The sequence below is a fragment of the Herpailurus yagouaroundi genome, unplaced genomic scaffold (assembly GCF_014898765.1).
Source record: "Herpailurus yagouaroundi ecotype Mexico unplaced genomic scaffold, PumYag 222, whole genome shotgun sequence".
NCBI classification, from domain to species: domain Eukaryota; kingdom Metazoa; phylum Chordata; class Mammalia; order Carnivora; family Felidae; genus Herpailurus; species Herpailurus yagouaroundi.
Window position 1 is genome coordinate 10,636,279 of NW_024412453.1, and position 22,473 is coordinate 10,658,751.

Here is a 22,473-nt window from a genome sequence, read left to right on the forward strand (position 1 = left end):
CGCTGCTCATTGAAAACAAAATGGAACACAAAACCCTTTCCTTTATCTTACTCTGAGACACTGGGGCAAGATGTTACAGGGCCTTCAGAAAACAGATGTCCACCGGGGCCAGAAAGCTGGCGAGGTTCTCAGGCACAGTAAGGGCACACTGAAAAAACACCAGTAAATACACGAGGCTGTAATGCCATCCCGGGTCTGACGGATTGCTTACAGCATCCTTGGGAGTTAATTACAACAGCCCTGAACTGGGTCCTATATGTCAGTGCTCTCTGCCATTAATGATTCAAGTAAAGAAAGACGTAAAATAATAGGGCAGGGGAAGAAATTAATTGAGCTAAGCCTTTTAAAAATATTTCTGATACATCAAATTCTAATTAAAGATTAACACACACAATGGAAATATTAAAAGGCACTTACAAAGGCCCCCGGAACACAGTGAGAGCACGAAATCTGGCAAGGGTGAGGGGACTGGTTAAATCTTTCAGATAAGGATTGGTAAGTGATGGGAGGCATTTCCTTACAGCTGTGGATTTAAATCAGGAAAACAGCCCTGGGTTACTCACACTGTTGTTCCAAGCTACGGCTTTCCTGGAGGGCAACTTGGCCACCGGGAAAGAAAACCCTTCAACTGGGCTTGCCCTTGAACCTCCAAGTCCACGTCTAGAATCTCTGTGGCCTCGCAGGAATTCAGCTATAGGGAAGTTCACAGAGAGAGAGAGAGAGAGAGAGAGAGAGGGAGGGAGGGAGGGAGAGGGAGAGAGAGTGTGTGTGTAGGGGGCTTAAATAAGGAAAAACTCACCAATTAAGAGGAACGAAATCTTAGCAGACCCTCATCATTGGGTATTACAGAGTCAGTAGGGGAAAATGCTGTTAAAACCGTGTTTCATTTTCGTACCACCCTAAGGATTTTTCCATGGTTGTTCCATCTGTCCCTCCCGTTTAACTTCTATGTATTTTAAAAGGAAACTTTGTATCATTTACACAAGTGCAAAATTAGCATCATCTGTCAATAAGGGGCACAACTAGTCATCCGGAGTAAACATTCACAGGTGTACCACCCAAGCCATCACGGGGTGGGGGGGCACCTTGACAAGGACAGCTGAGAAGGACGGCCGAGGACGTGAAAAACGGAGCTTACCAAACAGCATGCACAGAATGACCTCGTTACGTGTAAATAACACAAACTCATGGTTATCTCTGGGTTATGGTAGGATTGCAAGGAATCTCTATTTTCTAAACTTTCTACAGGAGCCAATAATACTCTCATAATAAAAAAAATTTTTTTTTAAATATTTATTTTTAAGAAAGAGAGAGAGACAGAGAGAGAGAGAGAGATAGCGAGCGAGCACAAATAGGGGAGAGGCAGAGAGAAAGGGGGACATTGCATCCGAAGTGGGCTCTGTGCTGATAGCAGCCAGCCTGTTGTGGGGCTTGAACTATGACCCGTGAGATCCTGACCTGAGCCTTAGTCAGATGCTTAACTGACTGAGCCACCCAGGTGCCCAAAATGTTTTTAAACTTTAGTGGTCCTGTATTTCTCCTATCGGTCCCTATGTTCTTCTTGGGATATGGCTCTGGAAGGACACACACCTGACTAAAACCTGGTTATGTCTGGGGAAGTGGGGCTGGAGGGCAGGCATCACCTAGTTTTGCTTTGTCACAAGGACAATGTATTTGTATGGTATTTGTGTAATTAGAAGTTACTGAAAACCATGAACTGCCCTTTGGGGCCAGCCTTAGATCATTGCCATGCTTCTAGCTTCTGTGTTTCTTGACCATCCGATGGCATGTAGCCGACTGCCAGGCCTCTGCTCCGGAGGATGGTCCTACTGGGCACACAGCTGACCTAGAGAAGATGCCAGGCCCGATCACAGTAAAGACGGGCAAGCGGAGGCAGCTGAGGACCCAGGGCTAGAAGACGATATGGCCAGGCTGGGGTTAGGGCCCATACTGCCTCCAACCTTTACGGGGGCTTTTTCCTGTTCCTTCTGGTTCATTCTCTGCTCCCCTTTCTTCCTGCCACCCTCCCTGTCTTTCTTCTTTCTGGGTTTCGCTCTTAGAGCGTGGCCTAGAAAAGGCAAGCTTTCCACGTTCCATAACATTACCGCCCACTTTTTCCTGCTATTTACATCAAAGATCCCAAGATCACACATTTGAAACAGAATGTCATTTAAAAGATTACCAGCTTAAAAAAAAAAAAAAAAAAGATTAGCAACTGTTCAAAGAAGAAACAAGTCATGGAAAATCTGACTTTCATTCTGGTTCTGCTTGATCACACCTCCCAAGAAGAAAGTAGAAACTTCAAAGGCATCCCGGGGACCGAGGGAGCCCAGAGCCTCGAAAGGTTATGTGCTTTGCCGTGCAAATTCACCGGCGGACCACTTTTTCCGCCCTGATGAGGGGTGCCGTGTTCAAAGGCCCACAGCCCCTCTAAAGTGGCCCCCACTGCTTCATAATAAGGATAACTTGATTCATTCTACAGACTTTATCGATTTAAATGTGATTCATGTAAAATTCATGGCAACCACGCAGAGCTAACTTTTTACAGTTGAGTTATATCATGAACTATACACAACAGAGGCTGTAGGGAAATGAGAGAAGGCATATTTGGGCAGTGGGGGCCAAGGCAGGCATGCAGGGCCCCGAAGGAAAAAGCAGGGGGGGGGGGTTATTTTCTAAAGAACTCAGATGCACACGAGATGCACAAGGTCAGTTCTCAAGAAGGGAAATGGCTGGTTATGTGTGGTCAGCTGTGGCAACAAGAACTTGGACTGGGGGCGGGGAGGGAGTGCCTGAAAAGGCCTCAACCTTGAGCGGCCTGGGCCTCCTGTGGGACTCAGAGGCCCCTGCCTGAGCAGCTGGTGCCTGGAGGGCCCGTTAAGCCACAAAAGCGCCGTCTGCCTCCTCCCACAAACCCTGCACCTGCAGGTGAAGCCTGGCCTTCGTGGATCGGGTAGGGGCCCTTCAAACTGTTTACTGTAATCACACACCAGGCTGGAAACTTCTCAGGCAAGGCCCGACAGGGACTGGTGTGGACCTTCTGGGTCAAGCCCCTGGAATCCCTGACTCATGTCACCTTTGAGTTTTCCTTTGAGGCCCTGGAGCCTGCGTCTTGTGCCACTCAAAGGTGACACAGCAGTGGGGCCCGTTACGAGGTGGTTCATTAGGACCCAGGCTGGGAAGGGCCCTACAGAGCCAGCAGGCTCCCCAGACAAGGCTGAGGCTGGGGCGTCCCTTAGAAGAATGGGATCAGTCCTATTTCCTGAAGCCACCGCTATGAAAGAAGATAGAAATAAACCGCCACGGCCCCGCGTGGGCCGGGGAGACCGGCCCATCGTTCAAAGGCGCTGGCCCCCGCTCCTCCCTCTCTGACAGGTGTCCAGGCCAGGGGCCGCTGCCATCACCCTCCGGCTCCAGATGCAGTGGGAGGTGCCTCCCCTAGGCCCCGCCTCCAGGCCGGCTACCTCCCGGGTGCCCGCGCCTGTGGCTGTGAAAGTGGCCATTCTGGAGCACACATCCCAGGGTGCCACGCCTCTGCTTGAGGCACGGCTTGTCCTTCCTTCCGAGGGTACCCCCTCTCGCCGCCACCATGCCCTCTGTGCCCTCTGCTCTCCCGCCCGCGACGCCGCTCGGCCCCGGGGCCCGTCCTGCCCTTCTCTGGCCACACGGTGCCTCCTGCCTGGCGTGCTCCCGCCCACCCCTGAATGCCTGGCTGATGTTTCCTTCTTCAGAAGCAAGCTTACTCTTAAGAGAGATTTATGTGGTGGCTACCCAGTGCCAGGCAGCATGCAAGCAGAGAGAAGGCCGGTCTGCCACTGCCCTCCTTCTACTCAGGGAAGCAGAGAAGAGACCAGGACCCCCAGGTCACGCTCCACGGACGGTAATGACAGCTGCCAGGTGCTGGGCATTCACACTACAGGCCAGGTGCTGGACCAGGCACTTCCTGCTCTATTACGGAGGAATCCTCACGATAGCCCTGTTTTACAAATGAGGAAACGGAGGTCCGCAGGGCTTAAGGAACTTGCCTGGAGTCCTACCGCTAACCGATGATAGACCTGGAGCTCAAACCCCTGATAGATTCTGACTCTGGAAGCAAGCCCAGCTCATACCACTGCGCCCAGAGCAAAAGAAAGACGGGAAGAAAAAAAGCAAGGAAAGCACAAGTTTTGCAGAGGGGCGGGGCGGGGGGGGGGGAGGGGGGGCGGGGGGACGGGGAAGTGTTCAAAGGTTCAAATTTCCATTTGCAAATCAAGTTCCAAGGAAATTCTGGAAATGCCCGCAAGCCAGGGAAAGGCCTGAGCGAGTTTTCAAAGAGCTCACTTCCAGCCACGTATGCTGGGCTCCTGTGTATCAGCCCCAACCAGGCCCTCCAGCGAGGATGGAAGCATTCCGACCAAGGGAACCCACGGCAGTACCAGCTGCCACGTGACATGGCTGGGGACCGCCCCCAGGGGGTCAGAACACCCTTGCTTGGGACCGGGTACATGGGCACCCCTTTCCTGCAAAGAAAGGCAGGTGCTTTAGAAAGGAGACGGGCCGCGGCTCAGTCACCAAAGGCCCAGCAGGTCACATTCTGCAGCCGTCGTGAAACTCTGGCTCACACGTCACAGAGGCTTGCCGTGTTTCAGGCACTGTGCTTGGGGCCCTCCTGACAATTTTCATTTTCCAGATGATGGAAACTCAGGCTCACGCTCAGTGTCATGCCAAAGTCATCTGGCGGGAAGTGGCAGAGCTGGCTCGAGGGCCTCCGGCTGGCGGCCGGCCTCCGGGGCACACCGCTCACCCTCCGACTCCTCCTGCCCCTGCAGCAGGGCCCCTCCCTATGTGACCTGGGGCACCGGGCTCTGCCCACCCCAAAGCGGCCCTCTTCCTCGACTGGCTGACACTGAACAGGCCAGAGAGCTTTCACAGAAAGGCACACACAGCTTCCTTCCACCCTCTGGAGTAAATGATTTCTTCCTCCGCACAGGCTCGCAGTCTCCTGTTTCTTTTAATAGCAGCAGTTCACAGTGCGAGGTGGGGCAGATATAAACATAGAAGGAAAAAGTGCTTACCGCAGGACTTTACTAAGAAAGGAGGCCGGAAGCTTTAAAAGCAAAATCCACCGGACCCCCAAGTCACAGGACTGCGGATTCGCTGGCAGTGGGGCGGGGGAGGGGGGCAGGGAGCGCAGGGGGGTGGGGAGGTACTGGAAATGGCCCGCCAGCATCCCAGCGTTCCCCGAGGATGCTCGTGGTGCCAGGATTCTGGTTCTGGTCCCCCACGCTGTCTTTCCTGACCAGTCCCCGAGCACCATCCGGCAAAGCCACAGACATGGGAAAGGAAGGGCGCGCTCCTAAAGCTCTTGAAGCCGAGGATGTCGACGGGGACAGGGTGTCGACGGGCCGCCCGCGGGTCTGACGAGGCTTCATTCTCACGAGGCGGGGCCCCTCCTGTGCTTCTGAGGAGCCAGATTCACGCAGGGGACGTACGCTTTTATAAGACGGGGATCTGGCCAGGAGCCAAGCATATTTCTGGTACTATTTTAAAACAAACATCTGCCGGGCGGAAGACCGGGAACGTCTGAACGGATATTCGGAGCGTGAAGAATGACAGAGGTTTGAGAGGACACAGCTGTGTATCCTTTAGACACGGATGAGAGAGAGAGTCAGCCATTCCAGCTGCGGGGCTTTGCAGCACCCCTTTGATGTGCGGAGACAGGGACAGTGGGGGAGACCACAGGGCTGCTTGGTTGGGAAGGCACTGTGGGCTGTGGGGGGGGGGGGGTGCTGAACCCAGGCTGGGAGCTGCACTGCGCTCCCTAGCAAGCGGCCTTGCCCTTCTCTGAGCTGGGTCTTCCCACAGGCCGCTTGGGATCTGGGAGGTGGGACCACGGCAGCTCCCTCTGAATACTCACTCAGGCAGGCTGACAGTGCTTAGGGGCTGGCCGTGTTTCCGTCCCCGAGGTCACGCTGGCACAGACTCGGAAGGCTCGTGGTGGCTGGGGAGGGGGAGGGTGGAGGCCACGGGCACCCCCTATACTGCCAGCAGGAGGCCCTGGGAGTCGGGCTGCTTTGGTGAAGGGCAGTCTGATGGCAGCTCGCAGAGCATCAAGACAGCGACCTCTCACCTGACCCTTTCGCAGCTAGGATTCCCTCCCACCACCGCACGGCACTTGTGAACAGAGCGGGTCCAGAGGCCCGACTCTCCCGGTTCTTTGGGACGGTGGACACCTGGAATCGGTTCACACACCCATTGGTGGGGGCGGCTGCAGGAGCGCGGCGCTCAGGCACTTCTGTTTAATGCAACAACGCGCAGACGAGTTCCACCCCTGTCTCCCACCCGTGTCTCCCAACACAGGAGAGCCCCCGCTTTTTTTTTTTTTAACTTTTTTTTTTTTTAATTTTTTTTTTCAACGTTTATTTATTTTTGGAACAGAGAGAGACAGAGCATGAACGGGGGAGGAGCAGAGAGAGAGGGAGACACAGAATCAGAAACAGGCTCCAGTCTCCGAGCCATCAGCCCAGAGTCTGACGCGGGGCTCGAACTCCCGGACCGCAAGATCGTGACCTGGCTGAAGTCGGACGCTTAACCGACTGCGCCACCCAGGCGCCCCTTTTTTTAACATTTTTTAAAATGTTTGGTTATTTTTGAGAGACACAGACAGAGCGTGAGCAGGCAAGGGGCACAGAGGGGGAGACACAGAATCCGAAGCAGGCTCCAGGCTCCGAGCTGTCAGCACAGAACCCGACGCGGGGCTCAAACTCATGGACCGCGAGATCATGACCTGAGCCGAAGTCGGCCGCTTAACCGACCGAGCCACCCAGGCGCCCCAGGAGAGCCCCACTTTTAACTGCAAAAACCCAAGCTGTGGACCAAGCTGTACGTGGTCCATTTGTGTAAAAACTACAGGGACAGTCACACATTTGACAACTATTTATCACGTGCCTACTAACTGCCAGGCCCCATGTCGGGCTGGGCTGATGGTGGTGAGGGAGACAAGTCTGTGTGCACAGGCACGAACTTATTTCAGGGCAAGTACAGGGAACAGGATCTACGAGGACACGTGTCTGGAGCAAGCTGGGGTCGCCGCGGCAGTGGCTGGGGGCTCGGGGAAGGCCGGCTGCGGGAAGGTTGGGAGGTGGAAGGGGCACCTTCATTTTTTACACAACGTACCAACTCAGGTTTTTGCAACGCGAACGTGCCTCCTTATCGTTTGGTGACGTGAGGTTACTGACTCGATGGCAGGACCTCTGCCTGACTGGGCCCAGGACAGGTACCCACTCTGTGGGTGGGCGAGGGGCCACAGATGGCATGATGAACGGGCCAATTTTCCACCCAATGCCAAGGTTTCGACTGTGCGTTGTTTCCAGGCCCTTAGGAAAAGAGCAGGTGCGTAGGACATCGTCTCCAGTTGACTTTGCATCGTTTCCAGGCCCTTTGGGGAGAGCAGGTGCGCAGGGCACTAAATCGAGCAGCCCATCAGTCTACTCTGGAGCCTGGAGCGGTGCATCGGAGGGCAAAGGACCCCCTGGCAGGGCTCGGCAGGGGTCACTGTGGGCCTTCTCCAAGCAGCGCTCTCTGGGTGTGAGAAAACACAGAGGTTTTCTGGGCCCGTTCTCCATCCCCAGTTCAACGTGGGTGGCCGGTTCCACCACGTCCTAGCCGCGTACCCTGGCACCAAGGCGAGGCTCTGTCCTCAAGGGCGCAAAACGAAGACGTTACCTGCTTCAAAGATGCAGAAAGTTTCCACAAGAATGCCCCCGGCCCCCACCTCAGTGAACCTATGTAAAAGGGGACCAATGAATTGAGGTGCGTCCCCGAACGCCTGGAGCTTTGCATCAAACGCGACCCTGCACCAATTTATCTGCATTTTCAGTACCTATCCGTGTGCCTGTGATACATAATTTGTATATATTCTCTGCCTCCCTCAACGGTTGATGAGACAGGAGTAAAACGTTCTTCCCCGGGGCGAACTGGGAATCCCGGGTTGAATCTTACTATTACTGAAACCCAGCCTTCTAAACTAACACTCAACCAAGCAAAATCTGTCCACGTTTAATATCTCTAGGTGGCCATAAAACACAACAAAACAAAACAAAACACCAAAGTAGTTTAGCGTTCACTTGATAAATTAAGAACGACAGTGCTGGACATTAAACGTGGTTTCACAAACTGCCTCTGTCTTGCTGCTCTAGGATGAAAATTACAGCCTGACCCCTAGGGAGGGAGAGGCTTCTTCCTGGACGCCCTGGGCACCAGCCGGGGCTGTGTGGACAGGCAGGGTCCCAGAGGCAACTGACAAGTAAACCATATGTGCAGCCTTAGGGGACATGAGAGGGTTTTAGAAGGCACACGTGTGAATGGTTGCTTTTATTTTGGTCATTCTTATTTATCTCCGTGTGCAGTGAGGAAAACACACACTGGGCTTATGGATCCCCACATTTCATGGGTCCAGGTGAGGATTCTCCCTACCTACCCTGGCCCCAGGAGGGAGAAACTGTGACGATGTTAAAATATATATATATACATTAAATCAATGATAATACGGTAGGTTCTCTGACACGGCCAACCTCTCCGAGGTGGTGCTTGAATGCCGCCAGTGGGCGGGGGGCACTGGCACCTGGACACAGAAATGTCTCTGCGGAGCTGGGATGGGCATGAATTGAATGGAAGAGACAGGGCAGCACCGATTCAGAAGAGGACGCCAGGCTCTGGAAGGGCAGGGACTGGGAGCACCCAGGCGGTCACACCCGTCTCTCTTAGGCAGGGGTACAAAGCGACCGGGCTGCCGCTGCCCTCGGACCTGCACACGTGACACGTCTCGGCGGAGTCTGTAACAGGGAAATCCGCTACCCGGGACTCACTCTCCCCAGGACTCATCACAGCAAAGCACTGTAAAGACAACGTGATTCTCCCACAGAGCCGCTCCTAAGGATACCTCGAAAGGGGGAAACGGTTACCATCCCCGTGGTACAAGTGATGGTAAGTGACCTGCTCAGGGCGCAGAGACAGGAAGTGAGCCGCGAGGGGCCGCAGGGCCCATGCTCCAAACCAGCACACCTACGGCCCTACCCCTCAGGCCCTGGTGCGAGCCCAGGGACCCCGACTTGAGCCTTCTCCTCGGCTTGATGCGTTTGTGCAGAAGCCAAAGTTCCCCAGACAGAATCTTCATGGAAACCAAGTCCAAGAACGGCGGCAGTGAAGGCAGGAGGGTACTTTCAACAGAGTGCTTTACATACGTGGTCTTACATTATCCTCCTGACACCCCTGTTGAGAATCCGTTATTTATTATCCTCCCCACCCCCGCCTCCTGCACAAGGGAGGAGACTGAAAACCTGAGAGGCGAGGTCACTTTCCACGGCACACAGCCGCCAAGTGGCAGAGCCAGAAATAAGAGCCAGGCCAGCCGGCCCCCAAAGCTCCTGTTCACACCCACCCTGTTCTCCAGCCTCCCCCGCCACGCAGGCCTCAGCCTCGCGACCCGTGTTACTAGCTCTCTGGGTGCAAACCAGTCCCGAGCCCCCACGGGGGCAGGCCACCAAAATGCCCAAGATGTGTTCACACTCTCCCAGCTTCCCTCTTTTCCAAAGGCAGTGGTACTGGGGCGCCGGGGTAACCCAAGGTCAGCTCTGGGCCTTCCACCGGCACCTGCTGCTCAGCCAGCGACGGGGATGGCTCAGGAACATGATCGTGCGCAAATTACGGCCACATCCCGTCCCTCCCACCCGGCCTCCACGGGCCTGGTCCGTCTCAGCCCAGCCCGGAATTTGCCTCATGTTTCAAAATGGGTCAAGGCCCTAATTCACCGAGGTCCTCCCTTTCTCTTTCAGTCTGTCTTTGTGCCTCCTTTACTGTCAGCTCCCCAGCTTTCTTTCTGGGTCAGCAGGGGGCAGGCCTGGGTGTCCCCGGTCCCCAAATCCCCAAACGCCAGCTGCTGACCTCAAGAGGTTCCCAGGGACCAGCAGAGAGGGTGTGCACCCTCGAACGTGGCCGAGACCTTCACCGGATGCCGAGCAGCCACGCCCTCCCCACCCCACACCTGGGAGCCAGGAGGCAGTCGGGCATCCCTATGGGGCAGGAGGGCCTGACGGGGGTGGTCAGGCCCTCCTGCCCCTCGTGCTAGGATGTGGACGCCCTTCCCGCTGGTGGAGCCTCCACCAACCTGGTCCCTGAGTGATGTGGGAAGCAAGGTACCCCCCCCCCCCCCCCGCCACCGCCCCCCACAGACCCCTGTAGTGCCAGAGAGGTCTGTGTTGGGTTAAGCCAGCCTGGCCTGACCCGAAGAATAGAGCCCATGACACCTGACACTGGGGTCCCACACACGGTGGGATGAAACCCCTGGAGGTAACGCCACGAAGGTGTCCTTGGCTCTGGCATCCCAAAGCACATCGGCGACAACCGAGTGTTTATCACATGCATTCCTCGTTAGGGCCACTGTTAGGGTGTCGGGACTCGTGACTCTCATCTTGCAGATGCGAGAGCAGAGACGTGTAAAGATGAAGGGGGCAGCTGAGGCCTCGTGGCGAGTGACAAGTGTGTCTGCCCTCCCTGGGGGCTCACTCCGAGGCAAGTTTTCTCTCTCCTTCACTAAAATTGTCAGGCCGTTTGTTTTTTATAGGCCACAGATGTGCCCTCTGACCATCCAATTAAGGCTTGCACTGTGAAAGCGGGTCTGTCCTGTTACGCTCTGACAGCCGGGACAAAAGCCCCTGCCCATGGTCCCAGCAGGAGCGGCGACAAGGGCTTCACAGCCCCGTCCGCGGAGGAGCCCTGCGCTTGGCCCAGCTGATAACGGGTACTGGAGAGGTGCATTTCAGGCCCCCCTAGGCGATGCCAGACTCTGGGAAGAGGGGCTCTGGGGCTGGCTCCCTTCCCCCACCCCTGACAAAGGCACCTGCCTGCTCTCTCCGCGGAAGAACTGATTTATACGCAGGGCCAGGAGAGGCCTCCCAAACCGGGGCCCACACGGCTGTGAGTTATTCCAGCCGACGCACAGCCATCTGGCCGCGGGCCCTCTTGGCCTCCAGAATTGATGGCGCGGTATTAATTTTCCTCGAGGGACTCACCATCCCTGCCCGGGCTGCTGCTTCCTCAGCAGCATCTCCCAGGGGGGCTGCACAAGGGCGGGCATTTCAAGTGACTGGGAGGAACATCAGGTAGAACGCACTGTGATTTACTAGGTATTCTGATGTACCGACGGATCTTTAAGAGTTTCAGATCGCCTCTGCACACAATGTGGGTGACTCACAAAGGCCGGCAAGTTCCAAAGACTAACGCTGGGCCCTTGAATCCAGCCTCGAGCTCCTTCCGACTTCCCAGTAAGAGACACCAAGCCGGCGTGAGGAACGATGTCAGGTGTTTGTGGGACGGCACGTTTACAAGGATGCCCACGTGCCCTTGGAATCACGGCCTGGGGTGTGAAAACAAGGCCCGTGTCCTCATTTATGGGCCCTGCTCCTAAGCCACTTCACCACCCCCATTCCTCCCTCTCCAGCAAATCTTCACCGGGTGCCCACTGTGCTGTCAGCAGCAGGTTCAACTGTGAAGAGTGAGGGTTTCCGCCCCCAGGCACCTCGGTACCCACGCCAATCAAATAACCACACGAACTCAGAAAAGCACAAATGGTGGCCAACGCCACGAAGACAGTGAGATCCCAAAGAGGTTTTGCTGGGAGGTGAGCTATGCGCAGAGGTCTAGAGGATGCTGGGGAGATGGCCAAGCAAAGGGACTGCGGTGGCTGAAGAGATCGTCCCAGACAGAGGGGCAGGCCCGTGCGACAGTCAGAAGCAGAGGGGAGCAGAGCCGCGGACCGGAAACAGAGGAGGGCAGCTGGGTTCCAGAGAGAGCAGTGTGGCTGGAGAGCCGCTGAGGATCAGACCGCTCAGGCCCGAGGGCCTGGGGGCGTCTCAGGCCTCGACCCTGCCGACGCACAGAGAGACAGTGAGGGAGCGCAGAGCTTGGAGGGGGCTGCCAACGGGGGCTATGTGTGCCTGCCTCCTGGGCCGGGTGAAAAGCCCGGTGCCCGTTTCCATCCCTGGCCGAGCAAAAGCACACACAAGCCGATCAGAGCCGTCCCTTCTCCCTCGGAAGGGCACACCCCATGGCAGGTTCCCCTCCGACGGCCTGCCCGGCCCTCCCTGCCGACAGACGAGCTCCCCAGGCAGGACCGGCGGCTGGGGCTCAGGGCTGAGGCACCGTGTTTATTCCAGGCTCACAGCCCCACCTTCCACCACAACCGGCGTGGGGGAAGCTGGAGGTGTCATTACATGCGCCGCGGAAGAACCAGGCTTCAGGTGGGGACTGGCCAGGCGGCGTCAGGACGGATCAGAGGTCGGGGAGCGGGGGGCTTGCTGGGTGTGAGCCTGGGAGCCGGAGCGCAGTGGGCCAGGGTCAGGCGCTGGTGGGAACTCTCCCGGCGGGGGCACCTCTACCCGTAAATCCTCAGGCAGCACTTGGCAGACGGTGAGCCGCCGGGGACGCTCCAGGCTGACTTTGAGTCTGCAGGACTTCTCAGAGCCTTTGACTGGGTTCTCCAGGAAGTCGCTGCTATCGCAAGGGGCTGGGGCCAGGAGTTAAACCTGAAGACTTGCCGGGGGAGGAGCTGCGACCAACAGGGAGCCCCCACCGTCTCTGTAACTGGGCAAAGACACCCTTGATGTGCAGCTGACGGTCTACCTCCCACAGTTTCCAAAGCTACACACAGTCTCACTCCCACACACGAACTAACAGCCAAACAGGGATGGAGATTTGCCAAACATGGAAGTTTTAAATCTTGGTGTCTAGGGTGGGAGGGAACCGCTCCCCTGGACCCCGCTGTGAGTGAGCAACCTCAGGAGGGGTGCGTCCCTTTGGCTTCACGAGAAGAGGCAGGGCCCCTCATCTCTGTGCCCAGGGTCCCGTCGGGCACACGGTAGGGCTTCAGCAGATGACTGCTGATCACATTCAGAGTCCTTCCCGACTCTCCAGCAAACCCATCAAGTTAAGCCTTGCCGAGTCTCACCGTCAACCCCAAGGTCTCACCCAAACGAGTACCTGTCCGTGGTGTCACCCAGCGCCACGTACGGGGTAGGGCGGGGATGAGAGCTGTCACTTATTTTCGAGAGAAACTTTCTTCACAGCAGGCAGAGAAGCGAAAGGCTGGACCTGGGTCTTGGGGAAGGGTGGCCCGGACGGGGAAGTGGTACCACCCGTGAGCCCACGGTCCCGGCCCGAAGGGGTGAACGACGGTGTGCGAGGGGGTCTGGATTTCCACAAAGCGAGTGACTGCGCTTTCCCGTGACATGTACACACGTACGTGTGTGCGCGCACACAGGTCGTATCCAAGGCTACTGTGGGTTTCTGTTTTAGCGACAGCCATCAAAATCGAGGGAAGCATCCGCAGAATTTGCGGAACCTCAGTTCCCATACGTATACTTAGGGCCTAAACCAGAATGTTTTTCCACCAAGGTCAACAATGTTCTCATGTCTTGAAACAAAACAAAACACATTTATTTTATTTCATTTTCAAATCCAACCACTTGAGTCCATGACTAACGTTCTGCAACAGACCGTTTAATGACTGGAACTATCTGATCCTTTCCTGGAGAAAGGTCCCTCTCAAAGCCAAACTGGGACTTTTGATTAAAATTCCTTCTGGCCCAAACTCGCTGGAGAGAACCACCACCCTCAGCTCTGCCTGCACTACCGGTGTGCAAGAACAAAAAGGAAGGGCCCCGGGGGCCTGAGGACCCAAGGGAGTGGTGCCTTGTGTGTGTGGGGGGGGGGGTGGAGGCCTGACATTTGAGCTTTTTAGGGCAAAAGGAGAGTTGTGGGGAGAAGTGAGCCTGGGTTGCCTGGGAGACCACCAACCATGGGAAGAGCCCCAGCAGCAGGAACCAGGGGACGGACAGACAAAACTGGCAGAAAAGGCAGGAAGTGGCTGGGTGCCTGGAACTGGGGGAGGCAGCATGGGGAGTGTCAGTGGGCAGAAATCAGGGACATCCCGGGGATAGTGGCTGGGAGTGGGGAGACACAGAGAGAAGAGTCTTAGCCCGTACCGCTAAAATAGGGCCCTATGGGCATGCCGCAGCCCTCCGTGGGGCGGGAAGGTCAGAAGGACCTGCCAAGGATGTGGCAGAGGGCAGGGCCCAGGACCCAAGAACATCCAGGGGGCAAATGTCCTACCCTGTGCATCTGCTATGGTTCTTGGGGGCTCCTTCCTGCAGGGTGTCATGCAGAGCTCCCGCCCACCTCTCTGTCCCCATCTCCTGCCAGTTTCTGCATCCCACCTGTGGTACCTAGAATGATGGCCTCTGAAGGTGCCATGCTCTGATTCCAGAAACCTGTGAATGTGCTCCCTTATAAGAGGATTTTCACAGATGTGATGAAATTAAGGACCTTGAGATGGGGAGGTTACACTGTATCTGGGTGGGCCCCATCTAATCAGAAAGGGTCTTTAAAAGTGGAAGAGGAGGGCAGAGTGATGTGACAGGAGAATGGTTCAACCCACCATTACTAGCTTTGGGGACGGGAGAGGGCCATGAGACAAAGAATGCAGGCGCCTCGGGTAGCTGGAAAAGGCAAGGAAATGAATGAATTCTTCCCTGAGCTCCCAGAAAGGAAAGCAGGTCTGCTGACATGTTGATTTTAGCCCAGTGAGACCCACATCAGACTTCTGACCTACAGAAGCCTAAGACGATAAATGTGTGCCACGCGAAGTCACCAACTTTGCAGAAATCGGCTACAGCCACGGTAGGAAACGACTAGGCCAGCTGATGTTCCAGACATGGGGTCCTGAGCCGGGCTATCACGGGCACTGTTGTGCCCTCACCCAGAACATCCCCTGCCTGGAACATTCTTGCCAAGCTCATCGGCCTGCTGAACACACCCTCAGAATAACTGGCTCAGAAGCTGGGGCTCCCAGAAGCAATCGCTGTCCCCATTCACCACGGCCCCCCACCCCAGTTCTCCCCTCTGTGCTCCGAAGTTTCCCCCAGAGCACCTGTATCCACCTGTTGATGGAAATCCTGCCGGGACACCAAGAGCTGCCTGAAGGGAGGGCTGTGTTTTCTTCTCTGTGTCGTACCACCTAGCACGGTGCCCACTCGGTAAACGGCGGGCGGACGGGTGAGTGGGTGCGCGAATGAACGGAGGAGCCCTAGCCTGGAGTCAGGCGTCCAAGTTCTACTGTCTGAATCTTGCGTGCGCGCCCTGGCGCCCCTGCTGCCTGGCGGCATGTCTCCAGGCGGCTCGTTCTACCTCTCTGTGCTTAGGTTTCCTCCTCTGCAAGATGGGAAAATAACAGGACCTACTTGGCGGGATGAGAGGGTGTAAATGAGCGAACCCATGCAGAATGCTCACAGTAGCGGCCGACCTGAGAAACGGACCGAGGAATGGTCGCTATCATCACTGCAGAGGATGCGGGGACAGGAAGGGAAGGGGCTGGGGCTGGGGCCGGCGGGGGGGGAGGGGGTGCCAAGGGAGACCTCTGGGAGTGGCGACGAGGCGGCACAGACCTAGCCTAGAACCTTCCCTAGACACTGTCTGGGACTTCCACCTGCAGCCTCCTGAGAGTCTGGGACTGGGGCTTCATGAGAGTGGAGGGGCCCAGCGCGAAAGAGAGAAAGCTGTAGACTTTCACCAATTCTGCTGCCCTGGAGAGTGCAACCTACCTATCACTGGAGAGGCGGGTTCTGTGAACTAGTTAGAGGGTACAGGTTAACTGGAATCATTTAAATGACATGCGTGTTTCCTGGCTCTGCACGGCTCTGGAAAACCCCGAATGCACTTAGAAAAATGCAAAGCAGATTGTCAAACTGGAAGGCCTGGGTACCGATGATGAAAGCAGTGGATGCCAAAGATAATCTGGACATGCCAAACCGAAAACCAGGAAGCTGCACGGGGCTTTTCTGCGCGACTTGGCAATGAGAGGAAAGGTCGATCTCACCTTGAACCTTCTATAAAAAATAGTGGCCCCGAGCAGACCCAGGGAGGAAGGAAGGGAAGACGACAGGATGAGAACTTGTAGCTCTTAATCATAAGCAAATGACTTACAAACACTCGGGAGACCTGGGAAAGGCAGGCTCGGCTCCAGTGACTTCTCAGCCTCCTGGTCTGACTGTCTGCTCCCGAGACATCTTTACGACTCTGCGTGAAACAGAGCAGGCCCTTTCCAGGACTGGGCGCTGGTTCAGGACGACCGGAGAGTCAGGGACGGGCCGGCGTTTCAGTGCCGCAGGGACGCTCGGCTCCCACGGGTGGCTCCGGTGCGGCCCGCATCCATCGTAAACGAGGACCAGCACGGGCTCGGGTTGGGGGCTGCCTGGGCACATGTGTAGCCCCGAGGCTGCAGGGCCGGGCCGGGAGCTCCAGCCCGGCCCCCCCCCGGCCCCTCCCTCTCTGGAACAAGGGCCCCGGGTGTGAATCGCTGTTCAACGGAGGCAGAGGCACACCGCATGCGCGGTTAGCTTACACAAACCCAGCCGTTGTGCATCCAGGAAGGGACGGGAGAGCGATGGAGCAGCTCAAATACCGCGGTTCTGGCCGCGACCCACCGAAGGAGCACGTGCCCCGTGGGTCCGCGGGGCAGACGGGACTCTGCCTCCCTCGTGGGCCCGGCTCCTCCTGCTTCTCCCCTGAGCGCCCCCCACAGGGCCCGAGGGACTTCTCCCGGAGAGAGACACCCCCTCATGCAGCACAGCCGACTTCCTCTTCCTCTGCTGCTGGAGGACAGCCACGGTCTCAGCCCCGGCATCACGACCAGCTGTGTCGGACCCATGGAGAGACGTCCTTCTACATGCCACCTTCCCAAGGGGTTTGTAAGGCTGGCTGGGACAGGACAAGGTTTCCGCCTTAGAAGCAGACCTCAGAACCTAGAGAGAGACGTGACCGCCGCATCAGGCCGCCAAAGCCAGCGTCCCCGCAACATCCGGTTGATTAGGGGGCTTCGCAAGGAGAGAGCTCCAAGAGGGAACTGGAGCGGCAAAGTAGAGACCCAGTGTTAACTTCCAGAACATTTCTCGTTCAGGCTGGCCCGGTGGTTCTCAACACTGACTGCATGATGGAATCCTCTAGGGAGCATCTAAAAATAGAGATGTGAGGTCCCGATCCCCGGAACAAGCGAATCAGAACTTTCTGGAGTGGGGCCTGGGCATAGATAGCTTTTGAAGCTCCTAAATTGATTTTAAGGCACAACTCGGGCAGAGGATCTCCACCGTCACCCTCTTCTGGAAGAGAGCCCCAGGCCAGAAACCACCAGCCCTCCCACCAGCCACCCAGGGCTAGGGCTCTGCCCTGGCCTAGGGAGTCAGGGGCAAGTGCCCGAAAGCAGTTCCTCTGATGCACTTAAGGGCAGCGGAGCAAACCAATTTTCACTTCTATTTTCAGGCAGCTCAAAGCAGAAATGCCAATTTAAACTTTTGAACGTCTCAACATCATTGTTACTAACTAATACCCTAGCAGAGCAGAGCAAACACCATTCGACATTCATCTGGAAACCATCAGTCCAGACCACCGACGTTGCCCCACAACCCACTGGTCACCGGGAAGCAGGGCAATCCCCGTCACAGCCGCCTCTGAAGTCAGGGCTGGTGGCCACCCCACGTTATGCAGGTGCTTCCTATGCCTTGACTTTGACCTCTCCTTAGGAACTTAGGTGATAACACCAATCTGAATGGAACACAACTCCCTCCTACGAGGGAGCAGAAAGAAGGTGCTGGTCCCCTTTCCCTGCTTCCTGCACTTCCCAGTGGGGACTGGGGCGAACTGGAGGGTGAGGACCGGCTAAAAGCAGACAGGGCTAGACAGCAGGACCGGTGCTGGGAAAGTGGCACCAGGATCCTGGGCTAGGGGAGAGGACAGGCCCAAGGCTGATGTCCCGTTCCTGCGGGGGACCTTCAATAAAGGTCATGCTGTATGTCACTGCTTCAGCCGCCCCAGAGATTTGTTTTGGGTGTTCTGTGGTTGATCAGCTAGCACAGCCAGAAGCCAATCCTCCCCACCTGAGGCCTGGGGAGTCCAGTGTTGTCCCTGGTGGCTGGGTGGGGCCGTGGGTGGGGGGAGGGGACGTGTGGTGGCAGGGAAAAGCAACAGCTTTGGGGTGAGGAGCCCTGTGTGGGCAGAGCCCCAGACAGTCACATCGAGTGGGCTGGAGTGAGGGATGTCTTGAAACTCAACGTTAACCCTCAACCCCACGCACCCCACGAATTCCCGTTTCCCGTGGCGGCTCGCTGCCCCCGCCAGCCAGCCAGATGTCATCAAGGAGGCTGGCTCGAGTGAGGCGGCGTCGGGGCTCATCAGCCACCCTCATGCCCGCGGTCTGGGTGGGGGGCTCTCCCGCGTCTCCGTGACAGGAGTAGTGGAGGGGCGAGAGACGGGGGCACGGGGCGGAGGTGCACCTGTAGGCCACGGGCAGGGCTCTGGAGGGGGGCTCTGGAGGGTTCCGACGGCCACTCTGAAAGGATGCCCTGGGCTCTTGTTGGTGGAGAAGGGCAGGGGAGAAAGCCGGCAAACCAGACAGAGAACAGCGTCCAGGGCCTGGACCAGGGTGCAGGCCTGGAACGTGGTGAGCAGGGGCCAGATTGTGGGTCTACCTGATGCCTGAACTGGCAGGACTGGCAGAGGGCGTGGTCGCAGGGGTGAGAAAAAGAGAGAAGACAGGATACTCCAAGGCTTCTGGCCTGAGTGACTACGCAGATGGAATTCCCATTTATTGACTGGGGAAGACGGTCAAGTCGGAGTAGCTTCTCTGCTGGCCTTTGCTGGCCGGGCCCTATCAGGTCGCACCAGACACTTGCTCAGCAGGCAGCATCCCTCCCTCCCGACGGCCCCGTGACGTACAGACAGAGAGATCCAAGGTTAGGGGGACACGCCTGGGTCACAGAGCCTGAGAATGCCGGGGCCGCCCTGGAAGAGAGCCGTGTCCGAAATCCGTCCACTTCCCAATGGCCGAGCCGTGCCTCAGAAGACAGCGCTCCTTGAGCAAATCTAGGCCAGCAGGTCCCCTCTGATCCGAGGAACAAAACCGTGGCCCCGTTTGCAAACACACAGGAAGGACTGGGATGTGGGGGAAAAACACTTGCATCGTGGAGTGTCTTCAGCAGAAATGACGATTTTCAAAGGCAAGGAAGGAAAAAGCTCAAAACCAGTCTCTTTTACTCAGAACGCCTCATTTCCCCAATGCAGAGAGTGGAATTTAGAAATTCTGCTTCCTAGAGGGGGAAAAAAAATTGCAAGTTCTGTCTTTTTCCGAAGAACAATCCTGGGGACTACTGACTGCACAACCGACAACAGAGGGCACCGTCATTAGGTGACCTTGTGATTTCAGCAGGACACGGCTCTCTAATGTAGCTCAATTATCATTGTAAGTTTATAAAACAGGGAAAGATTACAGGAATATACATTAAACCACATCAATGAGCGCTACTGAGAAGAAAAAAAATTAGTCCAGCAGACAGGTACCAATCAAATAATCAATACACAGGAAACGGCTACATCACCCTGCTTTGAGAGAACCAAATAATGCTGCAATTGGGTTCACTTTAAAATTTTCCACTTGAACAAAACTGACAGCTGTATTATAACCACATTTCCAGCCACTTTATAAGATACAAATTTCACTGCTCCATATTTCTACTTCATTTCTGAAAAGGGGCCAGCAACATTATTCATCAAGCACACGGAGAAGCAGCCTGATTCATAGAGGGGGTGGGAAATGCTGTTAATCCACGTTTTCTGTTCCCTGAGAGAATTGGTGGGTTAATTCAAGCACGCTTTTTTCTGGGCAATCGAGTTCGGGGTTCTAGTATCAAAGAGGGGCAAGGCGGGCGGCGGAAACACAGTGTTTTACTTCTTAGGTAACATGGCGTAGGCTGGCACAACTATTGACATTAACACAATATGCATTTTTAGAAACCTCCAAGGTCAGTTTAAGATTCTTGGTATATTTCTCCTGTGGGGGGTGGGGGGGTGGGGAGGGCGATCTGCACTGGGGCCCTGGCTATTCAAACGCATGGTCAGGACGGTTCAAATGCAGGGTTCTTAACTTGCAATCCAACTGCCTCAAATTGCTCAAGACAACATTCAGAAATGCCACGTTCGTGTTAATGAATGTGCCTTAAGCATTTACGAATAATTAAAGCCACTGCTAAGGCTCTGATCAGTTCAAACCCGCAAGCCTTCTCAGAGCGCCTACTGTGTGCCAGGCCCAGCACGAGGCACTAGGGACAGAGAAACTTCAGTCAGGGCAGAGGCAAGGGGGCTGGTGACCCTGGGACCGTGGGGTGGGGTTGGAGCTGGGTGGAGAGTGGTCCCAGTCCGCAGGTCAGGTGACGCCCAGGTGGGGTGCCCACTGGGGCGCTCTGCCGCACTATAGACCTTTCAGAGACACAGAGCAGTGGGGGTGCAGGCTGAAGAGCCACAGACCACACTCAGCTCCGGATGGGACTTCGAAGGCCACATCCACACGTGCCTCTGATTCCACATCAGTCCGCTTCAGCGTCGCTGCCGAACAAGCCAGTTCTCCTGAGCTCCAGGCACCAACGCTTGCACTGACTTGCCCCCAAGGAGCCATCTGAGTCTGAATCAGGCCTCCCCTGCACGTTTCAGTTCTTTGCCAAATCAGCCAGCACCCACTTTCCTAAAAGTCATCCTTCCAAGAAACCATCGTCTAATCAACGCGCCTGTGTGACCACCTCTGCTTTTCAATGTATCCCATGGACAGAAGCAGTCATGAGGCTCTGGTATGTCAGCACTCCCACAGAGAACATTCTCAAAAGAAAAGTCGTTCCACACCCCGTGTGCTGTCCAGCTGACGAATGCGAAGGACGGTTTTCGTATTCCTGAGGGATTCTCTCTTTGAATCTGCAGAGCAGCCCTGACGCAGTTTATCATCCCCACTTTACAAAGAGGAAGAACAGTTCAGAGAGGTTAACTACTTGGCCCCGGGGCGCACAGCTGGGATTCCAACTCAGCTTTTTTTCCTGAATTCAAGGCCCCTTCCCTAAGCATGCCACTCCTCGTTAATTAAATGATTTTCAAGGGCTCCATGTCTCTCTTGCCACTTTCTTAAGCTTCTGTGTTGAAAAATTTCAAAGGTCCAGAAAGGTTTAAACAATAGTACAACAAACACACACATGCCCTTCACCTAGATTCGCTAACTGTTCACATAAGCTGCGTTTGCTTCCTCTCTCACTGGTCCACCCACACACTCACATTTTTGTGAATCACTCCCGAGTTGCAAGCAGCATTCAGCTTAGCCCTCAACATTTCAGCCTGTGCCTCCTAAAAACAAAGACACTCTCCCCCAGAATCACGATGCCGTTATCACACCTAAGAAATGTAACGTGGACCTCAAGCCTAAGACCCGATCACAGTCCACGTGCAAATTTCCCAATTTCAGTTTTCAAAAACAAGTCCTTTCAAGCTATTTGTTCCTCTCCGTCTAAGTCAGACCCAACCCAAATGGACAGTGGGGTCTCCTCCGTTTCGAGAATTTAGAACAATAATAGAATGGACACCCTCCCCTCTTTTTTTTTTTCTTTTGGTCTCCCATGGCATTCACGATTTTGAGAAGTTCGAGTGAGCTCTCTTTTAGAATGTCCCACACTCTGGATTTGTGTTTCACACGCTTTATTAATGATATCATTTTATCAGTTCTGGCAGGATGAGGCATAGGACAATGACCAGGCCATCAACAAAGCCAGAGAACACGGAGAGTTTTCCAGAACTGACAGATGGGACCACAAGACTATCACTGGCCTTGCAAGAGAAGCAAATCAATGAGCTGACATTTTCATGGACTTACGGTCAAACCACATCACTTGCTTGGGGAGCTTCACAAATCCCCTTGCTGGAAAAGAGTATCTCAGCAACGTGATGAATACAGCCAGAACTTCCAAGCGGCCTGCAAACTCTCGCCTGTCAGGGCACTGGGATGAGCACGCAGAATGCTAGGAAATGGGGAAATGGGAAATGCCGCAGGGTCGCTCCTGACGTTCACTCTCCTATTCATCAACAAACGAAAGGATAACAGAGAGCGGGGGCCTTGGTCCAAACTCAAACACGCATGCGGAATGTGGAGCACGGCCGACACACACGGGTTTCCGTGGGCCGTGTAAGTGTCCACAGCGGCACTTGTTCTGGGGAGTGAGTGGTTTGCAGGTGGGGGGCACGGCCAGAGGAAAGGCCCTGAGGTGGGAGTGTGCCTGGCGTGTCTGAAGAGAAGCAAGAGAGCAGAGCCAGCCAGACGGCGCTAGGTAATACTCAGCCTCTCAGCCGCTGAAGAGTCAGGGTCGGAAGGAGGCCACTGTGATAAAGGTAGGACGTGACCTGGCTTTTTTTTAAGTTTATTTCTTTATTTTGAGAGAGAGAGAAAAAGAGCACATGAGCAGGGGAAGGGCAGAGAGAGAGGGAAAGAGAGAGAATCCTGAGCAGGCTCCGTGCTGTCAGCGCAGAACCGGATGCGGGGTTGGAACCCACACGCTGTGAGATCGCCACCTGAGCCCAAGTCAAGAG

At 55.5% G+C, this 22,473-nt stretch overlaps 1 protein-coding gene across 1 annotated transcript in view; it reads right to left on the reverse strand.

Annotated features, from left to right (window-relative positions):
• Positions 1 to 22,473, reverse strand: part of CLEC16A (C-type lectin domain containing 16A) — a 204,378-nt gene that overhangs the window by 73,003 nt on the left and 108,902 nt on the right. The gene's annotated exons all lie outside the window — the stretch shown is intronic.